Genomic DNA, 19,628 nt, shown 5'->3' on the forward strand with positions numbered 1-19,628 from the left:
ACACACACACACACACACACACACACACACACACACACACACACACAGTCTCTGCTAAATTTCATAATAATTTTGTAGTAGTTGGGTTTTTTCCCATCTGCAAAACCAGGAAATAAGTCCAGAGAGTTTGTGGCTTCTGTTCAACGATTCACAGAGGATAAATGGCTCAGCTGAAAGTGTGAGCCCTAGTCTAGGAAGGACCTAGAAGGCAAGTTGTCTATGTGATAGGTCAAGGAGAAATCTTTTTCCTCTGAAGGTCAGATGAAAGTCATAATTTTGATATTCTCTTACCAAAGCAGAGGGACCTACTAAAGTTACCAGAAACTCAGGTTGTTTCTCACTACTTATCTCTATTTGTCAAAAAACTGGGGAGACAGGAATTGGTAAAGGAAATGGGTGTATTTATAATTTGGTCCAGAGTGTAAAAGTAAATGTTCTTAGCTTCTCTCTGCCCCACAACTCCTGTATTCATGCTGTAGAAAGGCTGAAATAAAAACCAGAAACTAGGTGTCCACAGCTTCAGTTGTGTAATGGGTATCAGAGCTGTGAGATAGTAAGTGTTTTCCTTGCAGACAGTTTCTCCTTTGGCAGCGATGCTCAGACACCAGGGCAACAGGGGTCAGTCCATTTTTGCTGCCATTGTAGGAGTTTCTGGAGATTTTTTTTTAAAGAACCCAATTACCCTGTTACAATATATTGGATTCCCACTCATCTAAGTAGCGGTTTGTACACTTCATGGGAGACTGGGAAGTATTCACATGGGCATTGTTTTTAGACTAACGGCAGATGTATAGAAGAACAGGGAACAATCATTACATGCATATTCAAGAGTGAAGTCATTAATTACATTCTTACCTTTACCATTAATGTATGTCTGATAACAATTCTGTATTTTGTGGTCCTCATAACTTCAGCTTCAATGATTTGTCAGAGAATTCAGAAAAGCTCTTAAACTCACAATTATAGCTCATTCCAGCAAAAGTGCACCTATTAACATCAGCAAAGACAGAAGGCTCACAGAGCAGAAACCAAGGAAGTATGGATAAGACTCCAGATGTCCTTTCTCTCTGGACTCTGCCTGTTTTGTGAAATTTTATTGGTCCACGGGTATGCTTCTTTTTAATTGCATTGACCATGTCTACGTTTTGTGTGACAGTGGCAAAGCTGCATTGCATAGAGTTTCAAGAGCCCATGTGCCCTGTAAAGTCTGAAATATTACCTTGCTCCTCACAGGAAAAGATCTGCCAACCCTCACTCAGAGAGTAAACTAAAATTGGCATAAGTACTGGTGATGTGGGTTTTGTCTTAAGGCATCAGTTTTTCTGTTGGTAAGTCTGTGTCCTTGAACCAAACCCTTAATTTCCTGTCCCTGTTTCTTATCGAGAAGGGCAAAAATGTGGTCTTGTTGCTTGCCTGCCTTTGTCTAAATCAGTTATAGTCAGGTATTAGACCTCTAATGCCTGAAAAACATACACTTCATATACTTTTTGTTACAAAAGATTGTCTATAGAAAATTAGAACCCTCCTCCATGGACTTCTATCTATTATTTTAAAGCAGTAAAAATTATACACATCACTGAACTGACATTTCTGCTCACCACAGAGTTGGAGGCCACATAAGGTCCTTTCTTTAAAATCTATGAAATAAAACAGGAAGTGATAAAAAGAGATGAAAACTTCATTCTTAAAAACCCTTATTAGACGACCCACTCATGCACACCCCATTCAGAAAAGCAGGCTCTTAAGGTGGCTCCAGAGACCTCACCCAAGTCCTGCTAACCAGCATCAGAAGATCTTCATTTGAGATTTAACAACCCAAAAGTAGGAATATGTTAAGGAAGACTCTAATAGCAGTGGCAGATTGAAAACCACAACACCATCATTCTGTAGCACTGTAACACATTCTGTAGGAGGTAGAGTCTCTTTATTTCCTGAGTCTTACATGCTGTGTAATATTTAACTTCTAGAATTGAAAGGCTTTGTGTCCCTGGTCTTTGTTCTTTCAGAATGTACCCCAGACTATCTTACCAAGGAAGGTTGTCTAGCACATGAGAGGAGGAGACATCAAGTGATGGAGATAGAGGCTGCCAGAGACAGCCATATCAGCTAACAATCAGGAGAGATAGGTCAAGGCAAAAGCTCTTGAATTAGTTATTTTTATGTTGCTGTGATAAAACACCATGAGAGAGACAATTTACAGAGAAAAGAATTTATTTGGCCATATGGTTTCACAGGAATAAGAGTCCTTCACAGAGATTATTGAGGCAGGAAGACACACCTTTAACTCAGATATAATCTGGCCCATGCTTTCTACTAGAAGCCTATATAAAGACATAGTAGCAGGAAGCTTTGCTTTTTACCTGCTTGCTCTCACCTTGTCAGCAAGTCTATTTTTTCACTGCTATCAAAGCCTACTTCTACAGGATTCTAACACACTGAAGACCAGATGAGATATATAGCCTTGTAGACAGAACAGCTACTGACTTCTTAGACCTTCCATTCATAGACAGCCATTGTTGAACTAGCTGGGCCACAGCCTGTAAGTCACTCTTACATACATACATGCATACATACATACATACATACATACATACATACATACATACATACATATATGTGTGGTGTATATATACATAGGAGAGAGATAGAGAGAAGAAGGGAGGAAGGGAGGGAGAGAAGATTCATTCTGTAACTTCTGTTACTCTAGAGATCCCTAATACATCCAGTGTAGTTATTTGAATAAGAACAGCCCCCACAGGGTCATATACCAGAATGCTTGATCATTAGGGAATGGTGCTACTTGAGAGGGATTAAAAGATGTGGCTTTTTAAGACTAGGTGTGACCTTGCTCTGGTTAGGCTTTGGGATTTCAAAAAATCAATCCAGGCTTAGTGTGTCTGCTCTTCCTGTTACCTGTGGATCTGTATGTAGAACTCTCAGCTACTTCTCCAGTACCATGTCTGCCTACATACCACCTTGCTCCCTGGCATGATGACAATGGACTAAGCCTCTAAATCTGTAAGCAAGCTGAAATCAAATGGTTTCCTTTATAAGAGTTGCCATAGTCATGGTATCTCTTCACAGCAATAGAACACTGACTAAGACACCCAGCATGTCCAGAATATCCTACTGATGACATTTTTTTTAACAAAACAATTAAATAGTTCCTGTTTCCAGTGCTGAGCACTAAGGGATCTTTATTTAAACACTTTGTACTTGCTAGGCACAATTTATAAAGTTATAATAGCTAACTTAGTTAAAATTCGCTAATGACTAACTTTTATAGTACTTGAAGTCCTTGCTAGAGCAATAAGACAATTAAAGGATATCAAGGAGATTCAGTTCAGAAAGGAAGAAGTCGAAGTATCACTATTTGCAGATGATATGATAGTATACATGAGTGACCAAAAAATTTTATCAGGGAACTCCTACAGCTGATAAACACCACTAGCCAAGTAGCAGGATACAAAATCAACTAAAAAAAAAAATCAGTAGCCTTCCTGCATACAAAAGACAAACAAGCTGAGAAAGAAATTAGGAAAACAACATCCTTAACAATAGCCACAAATAACGTGCAATACCTTGCTATAACTCTAACCAAGCAAGTGAAAGACCTATATGAAAAAAAAATATTCAGTCTCTGAAGAAAGAAATAGAAGAAGATATCAGAAGATGGAAATATCTCCCATGCTCATGGCTTGGCAGGATTAACATAGTAAAATGGTCATTTTACCAAAAGCAAGCTACAGATTCAATGCAATTCTCATCAAATTACCAACACAATTCTTTACTGACCTTGAAAGAAAAATTCTTAACTTCATACAGAATAACAAGAAACCTAGAATAGCTAAAACAATCCTTTACAATAAAAGATCTTCTGGAGAGATACTTCAATCCCTGATCTCAAGCTGTACTATAGAGCAACAGTAATAAAAACTGCATGGTACTGACAGAGAAACAGACTGGTGGACCAATGGAATCGAACAGAAGACCCAGAAATAAACTCACACACTTGTGGACACCTGACAATAATGACAAAACCATACAATGGAAAAAAGATAGCATCTTCAACAAATGGTGCTGGTCTAACTGGATGTCTACATGTAGAAAAATGCAAATAGATACATACATATCACCCTGCACAAAACTAAAATCCAAGTGGATCAAAGACCTCAATAAAAATGGACATACTAAACCTGTTAGAAGAAGAAGTGGAGAAAAGCCTTGAACTCATTGGCACAGGAGACAACTTCCTGAACAGAACACCAACAGCACAGACTCTAAGATCAACAATCAATAAATGGGACTTCAAGAAACTGAAAAGCTTCTGTAAAGCAAAGGACACTGTCGTCAGAAAAAAACTACAGCCTACAGGTTGGGAAAGGATTGTCATCAACCCTATATCTGACAGATGGCTAATATCCAGAATATATAAAGAATTTGAGAAGTTAAACAGCAACAAATCAATTAACCCAATTAAAAAATGGGGGGTAGAGAGCTAAACAGAGAATTCTCAAAAGAGGAACATCGAATGACAAAGAAACACCTAAAGAAATGCTCAACATAGTCATCAGGGAAATGCAAATCAATGCGACCCTGAGATTTCATCTTACACCCATCAGAAATGGCTAAGATAAAAATCTCAAGTGACAACACATGCTGGAGAGGTTGTGGAGAAAGAGGAACCCTGCTCCATTGCTGGTGGGAATGTAAACTCGTACAACCACTTTGGAAATCAATCTGACACTTTCTCAAACAATTAGGAATAGTGCTACCTCAAGATCCAGCTATACCACTCCTAGGCATATATCCAAAAGATGCTCAAGTATACAACAAGGACATTTGCACAACCATGTTTGTAGCAGCTTTGTAGCAAGAAGCTGGAAACAACCCAGATGTTCCTAAATTGAGGAATGGATACAGAAATTGTGGTACATTTACACAATAGAATACTACTCAACAATTAAAAACAAGGAAATCCCAGAAGCAGAAAGACACCCATGGTATATACTCACTTATAAGTGGATATTAGACATATGATATAGGATGATCATACTAAAATCTGTACACCTAAGGAAGCCAATCAAGAAGGAGGACCTTGGGTAAGATGCTCAGTCTTCATTCAGAAAGGCAAATGGTATGGACATTGGAAGAGGGAGAAAACAGGGAACAGGACAGGAGCTTACCACAGAGGGCCTCTGAAAGACTCTACCCAGCAAGATATCAAAGCAGATGCTGAGACTCATAGCCAAACTTTTGTCAGAGTGCTGGGAATCTTATGAAAGAAGGGGGAGATACAAAGACCTGGAGGGGCCAGGAGCTCCACAAGGAGAGTAGCAGAACCAAAAAATCTGGGCAAAGGGTCTTTTGTGAGACTGATGCTCCAAACAAGGACCATGCATGGAGATAACCTAGAACCCCTGCACAGTTTTAGCCCATGGCAGCTCAGTGTCCAAGAGGGTTCCCCAGTAATAGGAACAGGGACTATCTCTGACATGAATGTATGGGCTGGTTCTTTGGTCACCTCTACCTGAGGGGAGAACAGCCTTACCAGTCCACAGAGGAAGACAAAGAAGCCAGTCCTGATGAGACCTGATAAGCTAAGGAAAGATTGAAGGGGAGGAGGACCTCCCCTATCATTGGAGTGGGGAAGAGACATAGGAGAAGAAGAGGGAGAAAGGGTAGAATTGGGAGGATTTGGAGGGGGCTACAGCTAGAATACAAAGTGAATAAACTGTAATTAATAAAAATAAAATTAAAATTAAAAAAGAAACAATCTCATCAAAAGCACAGAAATTATTTTAATCATTGTTATTTATGCAGTTTCTTTAATAATCATGTACTATAGCTACTTAATTAATACACTATCGTTTTTTAAAATAAGTAGTATTTTAAGCTATAAAACAAAGCTATCATGATAAAACTGTAAAAGATTGGTGGGGCTGAGAAGGGCTGTCAACAAGTGGCCTGTTTGTGTAAGTCAACTGTTTTGGAATGCACCCAGGTCTCTTAGGCTTGTAGTAATTATGGCTCCCTCGCCCCCCAGTAAGGATGTGATTGAGTAGTTGTACCAGAGACCTGCAGAGCAGAGTAGTGGCAACAGAAGCCAAAGGCCGGTAGTGCCTGGCATTTTTATTTTCTGAAATGCTACAGAAAAAGTCTGCTAATTATTGATATATTTAAATATGATTAAGAATCTACCACTTCTGGGCATGGTTGTGCACCCCTGTAATCCCAGAACTCAGGGAGGCAGAGGCAGGCATATCTCCATGAGTTTGAGGTCAGCCTGGCCTACAAATCAAGTCCAGGATAACCAATGCTACACAGAGAAACTGTGTCTGAAAAATTAAAAAAGAAAAAAAGATGCCAACATTTTGTTTATTTACCATATTCAGGGAGCTTTGATAGACATGGCTTGTATTACTCAGAGTTCTCCAAAGAGTTCACACACACATGCACGTCCATATACAAAAGCCATATATACAAAAACACACATATATAAATATATAAATACGTATATGTGTATAGACATATATATGTATGTATGTCTATACATATATACATATACTTGTATATGTGTGAGTATATACGTATATGTACATATAGCTATATAGATATACATTATGCTTTTGAAAACTCTAACACCAGATCTAATGTAAGCACTGAATGAGATCACTGCTTTGTACTTGTGTGTACAGTATGCATGATGTTATAGATAGCATAACCTCCCCGTGACTCAACTATCATACATTAAATCAATATGTGATAGATTAACCAAACAAAATGTTTCAAGGTGGTGTGTTAACTCAAATGGGTAAAAACTCTCAAAGTCCCAAGGCAATGAAATTGTTGCTGACAGGAGTTGGACATTTTCATTTATGAAATATAATCTTCATTAAATATCTAGATTCAAAACAAATGTCCAATTATTAATAAACTCTTTTTTTTTTTTTTTTTTTTGCTAGTTGTTGCCTTTTCTTTGCTCTCTCTTTTTACTTCTGTATTAGTGATTTTTTTTCTGTTTCTGTAATAAAACACCATGGCCAAGGACAACTTTCAGAAGAAAAACTTCTCTTTTGGCCCCTGATTCCAGAGGGTGAGAGACCATCACAGCAGAGACAGAACAGCAGCAAATAGCATGCAGCAGGCATGGCAGGAGGAACAAGCAGGCAAGAACTCAAAACCTGAACATAAATCAGGAAGCACAGAAAGCATACTGGAAATGGATTTTAATCTCAAAGCTCATCCTTTGTGATATATTTTCTCTAGCAAGGCTGTACTACCTTAACCCTCCTCAAACATGCAAACAACTTGAAATGAAATGTTCAAATTCCTGAGTCTCTGGGGGAGTTGAAACCACTGTAATAAACACCCTTAATACTTTTGAGTATCTACTACTAATCTCAAACTGTATCTTGCTGTTAAAAAGTTGTTCACATGGCTGGGCCTGGTGGCTCATGTGTTTAATCCCAGAAGTTGGAAGGCAGAGGCAGGCAGATCTGTGAGTTTGAGGTTAGCCTGGTCTATACAGTGAGTTTTAGGATAGCAGGGCTACACAGAGAAATCCTGCACATCATGATACTGTGAAAATATTTGGGAAATAAAAGAAAAGTAAATTTGGATAAGTTAAAACTAATTATTTTAATTTTCTAGTTCCATGTGTAATTAGTTATGATAACTAGCTCAGAAATATGAACCAAGAAGTTTTTCCCAACACTCATTTTTCAGGACTATAAGGGAGCATACTCTCCTTGTCTCAGATAATTTGACTTGTTACGGATTTAAAGTTTTTTATAGGTCACACAATACATTTTGCATATATACCTATAAGCAAGGCTTGTATGAATCATTAGAATTTTGCTTGCATAATGGAAAGTATCTAGAAATTCATGCTTGAGGATACTAAATAGAAAATATATGGTTTGGCTTCTTAGCCGGCTAGTCAACACCAGTGAAACATGAACATGTATATGTAATGTTTGTCAACCCAATAGCTAGGTGGAACATAAGCAGAAATGAAAATTTCAATCCATTCTGCCAAAATCATGCTCCCATCATCCTCAAAGTCTGTCTGGTCCCAACACTCAAACTAGTGCCAACTACAGTCATAATATGCCTGAAGTGTTCTTTAATCATCAACTAAGGCTTGAGATTACATATTTATTTATTTTTTATGGAGAGGGATATGGTGTGCCATGGCATGCATATGGAGTATGAAGACAACTTACAAAAGTCTGTTCTCTCCTTTCACCATGCAGTTCTTGGGGATGGAACTCAGGTCATCAGGCTTGGAAGCAGTGTCTTTATTCACTGAGTCATCTCATTGGCGCATAAATGATACATCTCATCTCATTTTTGTTTTTGTTGTTGTTTTGCTGGCGTCATACAAACCAAGGACATTTAGGAAGAGGGGATTTTAATTGAGAAAAAGCCTTTATCAGAATAGCTGGTAGACAAGACCATGGGAGAAATATCTTGATTAATGTTTTGCATGGAGGGGACTAGGCCTCTGTGGGTAGTGCCAGCATTGGGTTTTAGAAGAAAGGAAACCAGGAAAACCATGCTGAATAAACCAGTAATCAGCACTCTTCCATGGCCTTTGCTTCAATTCCTGCCTCCAGGTTCCTGCCTAAGTTCCTGTCTAAAGGGATATGTAAGCCAAATAAACCTTTTTTCCCCTACATTGTTTTTGGTCATAGTGTTTATCAGTGCAATAGAAACCAAACTAAGATATTTGGCAACACCACCATGGACACCACTCTGCCCATTTTGGCCCATGAACATTTGTTTTCAACACAGACCATGTTTTCTCTAAGGAGTGAGGTCCATTTCCCATGACTACAGTCTTGTCATTTTTATTTAGTTCTATACAGTTAACTAATAATATTTATGGATTCTAAATTAGTCAACTTGAGCTGAATAAAGAAATCCCTTTTAATTTTCACACTCCTGTCCTTGAGCATATCACAAGTCTTTGGGAGGGATATTTTTCCACCTCTTTATCAAGAATTCAAGTAACTTTCCTGAAATATCTGTACATATTGAGTGACTTCCCACTACTTCTGAGAGTAACTCAGGTGTCTTTGTGCTTCAGCCATCTGAAGCTAAGCACTTTTTCTTTAGTGGAAGGATGCAAGTCTGAAAATTACTGCAGTTTAATGTCTAACAACTTATTGCCGTTCTCTGCAAGCTCAGACATTTTCCGCATCACACAGAGAACAAATGTAGCTAAGTGTTAATTAAAAAGAACATCTTGAGTGTAAACATTAAAAATTGATCACCTTCTGTGAGCAATTTAATTTATGAACATTAACATATTCTAAGCTGATGTCTTGAATTTCAGTAGAGCATCTCCACTGCATGTGAAGGGGAAGACGGAAGAAACTCTGACATGAACATATTCAAACCTCTGGTTTTCCATTCACAGATGTGCAGACTCTGGGAGCAGAGCAGCCCCTTCAGCAGGGCCCTGAGAACAGCAGCTGTAGAAACAGTAAGCTCCCCAGCATCTCGGCCTCCTCGATTCACATAATCAGCCCCAACACCACTGTAATCATTTTTGGCAAAGTGGGAGAGCCTTGGTGTGGCTCTGGCAGCCTTTCTTTCCTTTTGCATTCCACTAAAACATTAATGAATATATTTATTTATTGAATTTTCAGCTTGTTCAGTAAGGTGTAGCAGAATGTGTATATGAGAAAATAGAAAAAAAATAAATTTCATTGTCAGAGTCAGCCAAAATCATTTATAATTAATTAAGAATTAATTAATTAATTAGTGAGAAAAATGTCACTTAATTTTAAAGTCTCCTGTTAATGCCTTGACCCCAACAGCACATTTAGAAAGTGTTATAAATTATAGTAGACTTAATTCTGTTCAAAATTTTAAAATAATGATTTATTGGTCCCTTAGAATTCTGTACCTTTCATTGGGTGCTTTCCCTGTTCCCTTGGAGCCTGGTGGCCTAGAACCTCTCTGATGCTCCCTGGCTGCTCAGAGATTGTTCCAGATCATTCCGGAGCTTTATTTCCAGCTTCCCATCTAATTTATATCTAATCCATGCTCCACTCTAGTCCTTTAGCATATCGCTCTTAGAGGAATGATGATTTGTTTGTCTGTGGTAAGATGTTTTTGGTTTACCACAATAGTGCAAGGAGATACCAACATCTCTATTCTCAGACATCATTAAGTGTTATCAACATTGAAAGATGGAGATTCTCCATAATCATAATGCTTAGATAGTTACCCCACAGAATTCTGTTTGCTTTATTTGTATGCTGTCTCATGGGTAATCTTCATGTAGACAAAATGTAAATAAGTTCAGATAAATTCTTAAATATATTTATCTTTAAAAAGCCAAGAGAGGGTTTCTTATTGTTTTTGTTGTGAACCTAACCTTTAACTGCTGAGCCATCTCCCCAGCCCAAGAGAGAGTTTCTTAATGGGCTTAGGGAAGAATCATTCCCTTTTATTTCACATATCAAATAAGGTAATAGTATGCCTTAGTTTGGCTTCTATTGCTGTGAAGAGACAGAATGGCCTCAATTGATTCATGTGTTTGAATGACTGTCTTATAGCGAATAACATTATTAAGAGGTGTGGCCTAAGATAAAAAAAACTTAAGTGACAACACATGCTATTGAGGATGTGGAGAAAGGGGAACACTCCTCCATTCCTGGTGGGAGTGCAAACTTATACAACCATTTTGGAACTCAATCTGGAGCTTTCTCAGAAAATTGGAACTAGCCATACCTCAAGATCCAGCTATACCACTCCTGGGCATACACCCAAAAGATGCTCCGTCATACAGTAAAGACATCTGCTCAACCATGTTCATAGCTTTATTCACAATAGCCAGGAAGTGGAAACAACCTAAATGTTCCTCAACCAAAAAACAGATAAAGAAACTGTGGTACTTTTACACAATGGAATACGACTCAGCCATTAAAAACAAGGACATCGTGAAATTTGCAGGCAGATGGATGGAACTAGAAAATATCATACTGAGTGAGGTAGCACAGACCCAGAAAGACACACATGGTATATACTCACTTATAGGTAGATTTTAGTTATACAGTACAGAATATACATTCTACAATACACAAACCCCAAGAAGATAAGTCCAATGGGCATCTTAGGCTTCATGTTGGCTCACTAGTTAGGGGAGTAGGGGATATCTCTGCCACAGACTACATTGCCTACTTCTTTATCACTTCCCCTTGATGGGACTTTCCTACAAGGTCACAGGGGAGGAAGAGGAACTCAGTCCTTTTGTGAATAAATGAGCTGGGTGTCTGGGTAGTAGGGCTTTCCTGTTCTGAAAAATATGGAGAGAGGAGAGAAGGGAGAGGCCTATGACAGGGATGTAAATGGAATTTATTAATAAAATAATAATAATGATAAAGAGGTGTGGCCTTGTTGCAGTAGGAATAGTCTTTTTGAAGGAAGTGTGTCATGATGGAGGCAGACGTTGAGGTCTCCCATGCCCAAGCTATGCCCAGTGTGGTAGATAATCTCCTTCCTCTGCTTGTGGATCAAGATGCAGAACTCTCAAATCCATGTTTGCCTACACACTGCCATGTTTCCCTCCATGACTAAACCCTTGAAACTGTAAGCCAATCAAATGTTTTCCTTTATAAGAGTTGTTGTGGTCATGGTATCTCTTCACAGGAAAAAAAAAAAAAAAAACTAAGACATTTTTAACGAAGAAAATATAACTTATAAACACAAATATGAATGTTCTCTTCTATGTTTGTGCATATATACAGCAGTGTTTGTATTTTAAAACAAAGCTCTTAGGGCCATCAAGATGACTTAGTGGGTAAAGTACTTGCCAATAAGCCTCACTTGCATTTACTCCTTGGAACCAACACAGTGCAAGGAGAGAACAGCCACCTGAATGTTGTCCTCTGACCTCAACACAAGTGCTATGACGTGCACATGTGCAGTCTCTCTTTCTTTCCTTACACACACACACACACACACACACACACACACACACACACACACACACAGTGGTATGATTGCCCTGATGCACTGGTATGATCACAAGAATATATCTGTTTATGTCATTCTTAAAGGACTGGCCAGAACCAAAACAAAACAACTACAACAGCAAAAACAAACCAATATTGTCCTACTATGTTTCTCAGTTGCTGTGACAGAACAGTTTGACCAAAAGCAACTTGGGGAGGAAAGGGTTTGTTTGGCCTACAGGTCACAGTCTGTCACTAAGAGGGGCCTAGGCAGGAATGAGGCAGGAGCTAGGAACGGAAACAGAAACCAGGGAGGAACACTACTTACCAGCCTGCTTTCCATGGCTTGCTCAGTTACGTTTCTTGACCGACTGCCCAGGGATATCATTGCCTGCAGTAGAATGGGCCATCCCACATCGATGAGCAATTAATACAACTCACCACAGACATGCCCACGGGCCACTCATGAGGCAATGCCTACACTGCAATTCCTTCTTTCCAGGTGTATGTAGGTTTGTGTCAAGTTGACAAGAACTAACTATAACAAATATAATATCTAAATGGAAGTCTAACATTCTAAAATTACAATAGAGTTTAGTTGTGTTAAGTTGTGTAGAAACTAAAGTTTGATAACTCACTTTTAACATCAGCTTATTCACTGTAAAATTTAGAAATAAATGGTATTTCAAATGTTCCAACACAGACTTAATATTTCTTTGGAATATTTTTAACTCATAAAGTAAAACCTTTTTTTCTGTCTCCCAAATCTTATAGTTTTAAGGACAGATCTCATAGCAGTACAGGGAAATTTTCTTTTAAAAAATAGAAAGCTGCAGTTTTCTCTATTTTTAGCTCAGAACTGCTGTGTATTAAAGAGAGGAAGGAATCTGGACAAATGATTTTTCTTTCATATGATGGATACCTACGTCTGATTGTTGCTGTAACTATTTTCATATTGTTTTTACCAAGAATTAAAAAATGCATTTGTCCTCTGAATTAAAATATAAAGTGGCATGATTTAAATGCCTTGGAAATCTGATTATACTATTAATATATTAAAATTTGCATATGAAAATTAGATGCTAGCTGGGTAATAAAATTTATGTTATGATTTTAATTTTTCAAAAGGATAATTAAATAGATTCATAATGTTCCGGTTGGCATGTTTTAGTTTGCACACCAAGAGAGCTGAAGCAGAGGATTAAATATACTAAACTTGGCATAGAGGGATAAGATTCAGACAGTGCAGTAAGTAAGAATGCAGCAGACTTTGGTGCCAGAATACATTGCAGATACCAAACTAGCCACTTTGTAGCTAATTAGCTTTAGAAAGGCTCCACAGGGTAGGAATGGCCATGTCACCATCTCACCAATGTTGACATTGGAAATTGTTTGAAGAATTGTTGAGTTAAGTGTTATACTATGAGCTTTTGCACTCTGAGAAAGAGTAAAAGAAAAAGTAAGTCAATTTTGTCCTTGCTATGCCCAGCCCCATTACATTATCATGGTTACACATTATTTGGACATAGGTCAGAAACATATCTAAGTTGGGTATGTTATTGAGAATACTTCTAGTTATGAGTAAAAGCAACTCAAATATGTTGCAGGAAAGGGAGCTGATTGACTCATAGAACTAAAAAATTTAAGAGGTGCTTAAAGAGTTGTCATCATCTCTTGGCACTGCTGTCCTCATACATAGGAAAGTTCTCTTTAACAGTAGCAATAAGGGCCTCAATAGCTCTGAACTCAGAAAGACCTTGTACTTGCAAATTCAGAAGGGCAGACAGTTCTCTCATTTTTCCCATCAGGCCTCACAAAAAGTGCTGCGTCATCCACAGTGGTCTCAGTGTCAGCACCTGAGCCAGCCACTTCAGTTAAAATGTGGAAAGTTTTGATCAGCCAGTTGAAAGAGGATGGTCTCTTCTGATCCACAGTCCCACCGGGCAGAGAAGACCCAGTTCCTGATGTGATAGCATGAAGAAGATGCTGAGCACGTGAAATCAGATATCTATTACACTAATTCACAGGAAGAAACAACTTGTGTTGAAAGCAATGGAGGACTCTTACAGGTACTAGAGACAGAAGGTGAAATACAGTGGGGCTACATGCTGTGGAAACTGAGAAACTTGCCCAGAAGCTAAACAAAGTTTAATGCTCACGTTTTATGTTTCCCTAGCGTCCTGAACTTCTCTGTCATAGCATTTATGACTCTTTGTCATAGCAGCTTTCATAGGACTTCAAGCCCTGTGACAGCATGGACCTTGATTATTCCACTCAGTCTTGAATCCTCAGAACTGTTAATAATAGAGTAGGGTTGCTAGCAAATGCACCAACTATCTGAATGGACAGATGGATGTGTAGATAAACAAGGTTATTTTCTTCATGTCTCTTTGTACTGGATAACCAGTAATAACCAGTACCAAGTACCAGTACTAGTACCCCTGCTGGCATTTTCCATTTATCTGTTTCTCTTTGCTGTGTACAGGTGCCTTTCCTCTCCTCAGGGATGTATCCTTGACTTTACACAGATATGGCTCCAATTTTGCATATCATTTAACCCTAGAGTCTCTCAGTTTTCCATTTTGATAGAGAAAAAAAAAACTGCAAAAGTTGTAGGCACATGACCACAAGATGTATAGGGCCTGCAAAAACAATCCATTCAATTAAACTTCTATGTGTAGATCTATCTTATAATACTCAAGTTATCTGCAAAGGAAAAGCAACAGTCAATCTGCCTAAAGTCAGAGTTACACAGAGTAATATATGTCCTAGTCCCTAAAGGTCTTGTTTATTGCTCCCATTCCCTTAAATGCCTTCCACTGTCTTGTATCTTGAATATTATTTATGTCAACTATTGGAGACAGTACTATCTTCTGTGTTATGACTGTAATACTTACTGTTCTCTAAGTGTAAATTCATTCAATAAGTAAAATCTGGTAGACTCCGGAAAATACCTCTAGGCATGGAGCAAGTCATCTTTGAAATGATGTCACCAATGTCCTTGAGATGCTTAGAGGGAACTATGTGATCATCCAATCAATATTAATTGAGCTCTGAGCCCCCAGTTAATATTATGCAAGAAGTTGGAGTTGAACAAGTTAGCTTCTCTTTGTAAAAAGCATACTTTAGTGGGAAATATAAGCAATTAAAATAATTATTACAGCTCTGTTAGAGGAAAGGCTATTGTAAGAAAGCAAATAAGGAGGGGCTGTAACTTCAGCCAAGAAATGTGAGAAATACATTCCTGAGAATGTGGCCCCTGGGTGGGCCTGAAAAAGAGGGCTATGATTTTCCCAGGTAGAAGAGAATGAGAAGGAAGATTAGTCAAAGGAGATACCATATGCAAAACTGAGAAGACTTGAAAGTAAACACACACACACACACACACACACAGATTCAGAGAGACAGAGAGACAGACAGACTGATAGAGAATACATACTATAGATATTACCTTGTTTTGTATCGTTGCATCTTACCTTTCTCATTATCTATATTTCAAGAAAGAGATCCAATGATTTTTTAATGGCTGCATTTCACTTAAACTTGCAGATGAACATATTTATTGAGCTACTCAGGAACAGGTCTTCATTTGCATATTTGTCACTGAAATAATGTTACATAAGTAGTTGTTCCTAGGATGAGAGGCAGTAAGGGTAGTATTTTGGTTCGGTGTCTGTCTTCTTTGCAGCTGCCTCTGGCTAGAAAGTCTCTCTCTCCTGGATACTGTATTCCTTTTGGATGGGTTCATGCTTTCCTTGTCCACTCACTGGGGCTCAAGACTCACCCCACCCCCCCAGGTCTCCTTAATTTCAAACTTTACAGCAAAGAGGCTAGTCCTTGGCTAGGCTCATTGCAGAACGTAATGCTGTGGGAGGAAGTAGTCGCTCCAGGGTATAACCGGCTAAACTGTGGTTGAAGAAAACTCCAATTGATATGCTATATTTCCCTCTGAAAAAGCCAACTGCAAGAAGCAATGCATTTCCCACTCACTGCTCTTCTGTGCACTGTTGATGCTGAAAGGGGTCCTGACCTGTGGATTTCAAAATGCAAAGAGAGCCCTGGCTCCAGAGACTGATCCTGTCTGGCCCTCCCTGAGCAGCTGAGGCTGGGCTCTTGAGGCTTGGCTCTTTCACCTCAGCCTGCCCCAGTTTCTTTATCTGTAACAAGGCACAATAATACCTGCCCTACTTGCTTCACAGAGCTGTGGAGAGATAGGAACAGAGTAAAGGACTGGGTGGAAAGTGGTGTGAAATAAAAGGTGCAGCCTCACAATATCCTACCACACAGCATATGTCAATAGGACAAGGTGCCAGGTGTGGTGGGAACACCAAAACCCCAGCACTCCAGAGACAGAGGCAGGCAGGTCTCTGTGACTTTGAGGCCAGTCTCTTCTCTATACCAAGTTCCAGGACAGTCAGGGCAACACAGTGAGACTTGTCTAAAAACGAAAAACAACAAGCCAAAGATAACAAAACCAATCAGCTATGACAATGTTAGAGTTCATATATGATGGAATGTGTTTTACATATTTATGTTATTGTATTAAATTCATCTTGACTACTTGTTTTGACATACAGAAAGAGAAAGTGACACTTATGTATCATACATATTTTTTGGTATGTATTATAATTTTTTTTTTGGTGTTTTATTTTTCAAGACAGTGTCTCTCTGTGTAGCCTTGAGTGTCCTGGACTTACTTTGTAAACCGAGCTGGCCTTGAACTCACAAAGATCCACCTGCCTTTGCCCCTCCCCCCCTGGAATGCTGGGATTAAAGGCATGTGCCACCAGGCCCAAATGTGTTCTTAATGGAATGGAAAAGCATATTTTTCAAATGAATGTTCTGTAAAATAAATAAATAAAAGAGAATCCCTATTTCAAAGACAAAGGAAACTAATAAATGCCAGAACAAGAATTTGAACTTGGAGCTGCAAAGATATCTGAGCAGATAACAGCACTGGCTGCCTTTCTAGAGGACTCAGGTTCAATTCCCAGCATGTACATAGAAGCTCACAACCATCTGTAACCCCAGTTCTAGGAGATTGGATGCCTTCCTATGGCCTTCTTAAGCAATAGGCACACTCATGGTGCACAGACATAACTGAAGGCGACACACTCATATACATCAAAGAAACATGATAAAGAGTTTGAACTCAACTGTGCTGGCTTCTAGGATGCCCTTGTATCTAGGCTGTAGACAGTCAAATGCTCATTGGTTGCTCGCTTGCACCGATTCCCTCCTTGTCCGTTGTGATTGTTGTGACTGGTCTGGATCACATGTGTGTGCTTGTTAGCTTGGCACTGCTGTTTCCCTGTTGACATTCTGTCTCCCTAGTCACACACCATGTATTTTATATGAGTTGTTCTTCTACCCTTTCTTCCTCCTCTCATTCAAATGGCTACTTATACTTGGTGTCTCCGTTTCAAGTTCTTTCTCCACAAGGCACTCTAATTTGTTTTCTGCTCTTATTACCTCATTAAAACTGATCTTTGCAAAGCCACTAGTGGCCTCTGTGTCCCTGAAACTAATGAACATTCTCCGTAATTATCTTATTTGATTCCTTAGCAGCATTTTATGGTGTTAACAATGTTCTTCTTGTACATTTCTGTGAATTTCACTTTCTTGCTTTGTCTCCTCATATCCAGCAGAGTTTTCCAGATGTCTGCAAGGGCTTCTGTTCAAGTCCCTACCTGCTGCAGGGTATGGCTGCTAGCCCCTGCCCTCCACCTAGGGGCGGGGCTCCTCTCCCAGAGGCCCTTCACTATATAACCAGACATCCTGGTTCCATCACCCCTTTTCTGCCCTTTCTCTGCTTTCCCTCCTTCCTGCCCTCTCTCTCAATTCCCCCCACCACAGACTGTGCTCCTTTTCTTTCTCTCCCACTTCCTCCCCCACCCTCTCCCTCACTGCTCCCAATAAACCTGCATTATGTAATATAGCTTGGTCTCTCCATTAGCTCATTCTGTTTTATATAATCAGCTTCTTTTTCTTTTTAGTTTTATTAGCATTTGTGATGGTTTGAATAGGAATGACCTCCACTGGCTGATATATTTGAATACTTGAACACTGGGAAGGAGCACTACTTGGGAAGGTTTAAGAGACATGGACTTATTGGGAAGTGTATCACAGGTAAGGGGTTGGACTTTAGGGTTTCAAAAGCTCAGTTCAGGCCTGGCATCTCTTTCTTCCTGCTGCCTCTGGATCCAGATGTAGAACTCTCAACTTCTACAGTGTCATGTCTACCTGCATGCTGCGATGCCTCCAGCCATGAGACAATGGACTGAACCCCTTAAACTGTAAGCCAGCCCCAATTAAATGCTTTCCTTTATAAGAGCTGCTGTGGTTACGGTGGTGTCTTTTCACAGCAATGGAACACTGACTAAGACAGATTGCTCCAGGGTCTGCTTACTTGCATTCTCCCCATTCTGCTGTGGAGATGCTGACATTGTTAGTTCATGTGAAACAACAAGGGGTCCGTTTTTCTAGTCCAGATTACTCGCTGACTTCTAAATACTTTTATGACCCACAGAATGTCTCTCTTTAGTAGTATCATAACTTCAGAAAGACCACAAGGAAACTTCGTGTGTGCTAAGTCTCCTGATTCTGAATGGAACCAACATGGAACCAGTTGCTTTGACTGAAAAACTCAGTTTCCCTTAATACGTCTGTCTTCCTAAGCTCAAATTCTATACGTACATCTCGTTTGTCTTCATCACTGTAGCCATCATCTAGTTTAGTGACCACTGTTTGATTACTGCTTTCATTTCTTCCCAGTTCATCTCCTGTTCAGCATCCAGAATGAACCTACGGAGTAGAGGGAAGGCTAGCAAACAAGGGAGGGAGCAGGGCTGGTTCTTCTGGGTCCACACAGAGAATTTACACCATTGCTTGCTTTGTTTTCATTCTGGACAGATAAGGCTGGAGTCAAGTGGGAAAAACAGAACATAGAGCCTTCTGCAAAGATCACTGTTGGCAAATATAAGTGATTTACTCAAGGAAAGGACAGGGTTGGATTGAGTTTTTGTTCTGATTTTCCAGAGTCATTCCTGCTTCTGAGGCTAACATAAGGAGACCTAGTCAGCAGAAGCTGGGCTCCAGCAATGGGTTAGTTTGTATAAAGAAGTGTTATATCCTCTCTTTCTCTTTAACACTTGAGTGTAGTGCAGCATATTATATGTCTTTCCAGCCTGATTCATGAAAACAGATAGAACTCAATCCTAAGTAAAGGACATCATTTCAGTCAGCTTCAGTGCAGTAAATATCTTCATGTATCCCTTGCCCATGATCCGCTCTCAGCTCCCCAAGAGGAAAGGCCCCCATCTCATGCCTCTCCTTTTCTGAACACCATATAGCTCTCTGTTTTGGTACAGTTAATTTTCAGACTTAGTGATACAATAATTTTCCCCTCTGAAACCAGTCTTTGATGGATTCTAAAGTCACCTAGGGGGCTCCAACACCTCCTGAAGCAATTCAACAAGCACCACCTTAACTAAGGCTCTATCGTCAGTGTAACCCTTCCAATCTACTTTTTTGGCTCCATGACATTCATTTTTTTACCTGTAAGTTGGATACATATTTAAATCACCCCCCCCTCCGCTTATCCTAAGTACAAGGAGAAGTCCAAAGGCTGGAGTGGATGACACAGCCTTCTATCCC

Source organism: Psammomys obesus, unplaced genomic scaffold (assembly GCF_907164565.1).
Source record: "Psammomys obesus unplaced genomic scaffold, mPsaObe1.curated_primary_1811, whole genome shotgun sequence".
In the NCBI taxonomy this organism is placed as follows: Eukaryota; Metazoa; Chordata; class Mammalia; order Rodentia; family Muridae; genus Psammomys; species Psammomys obesus.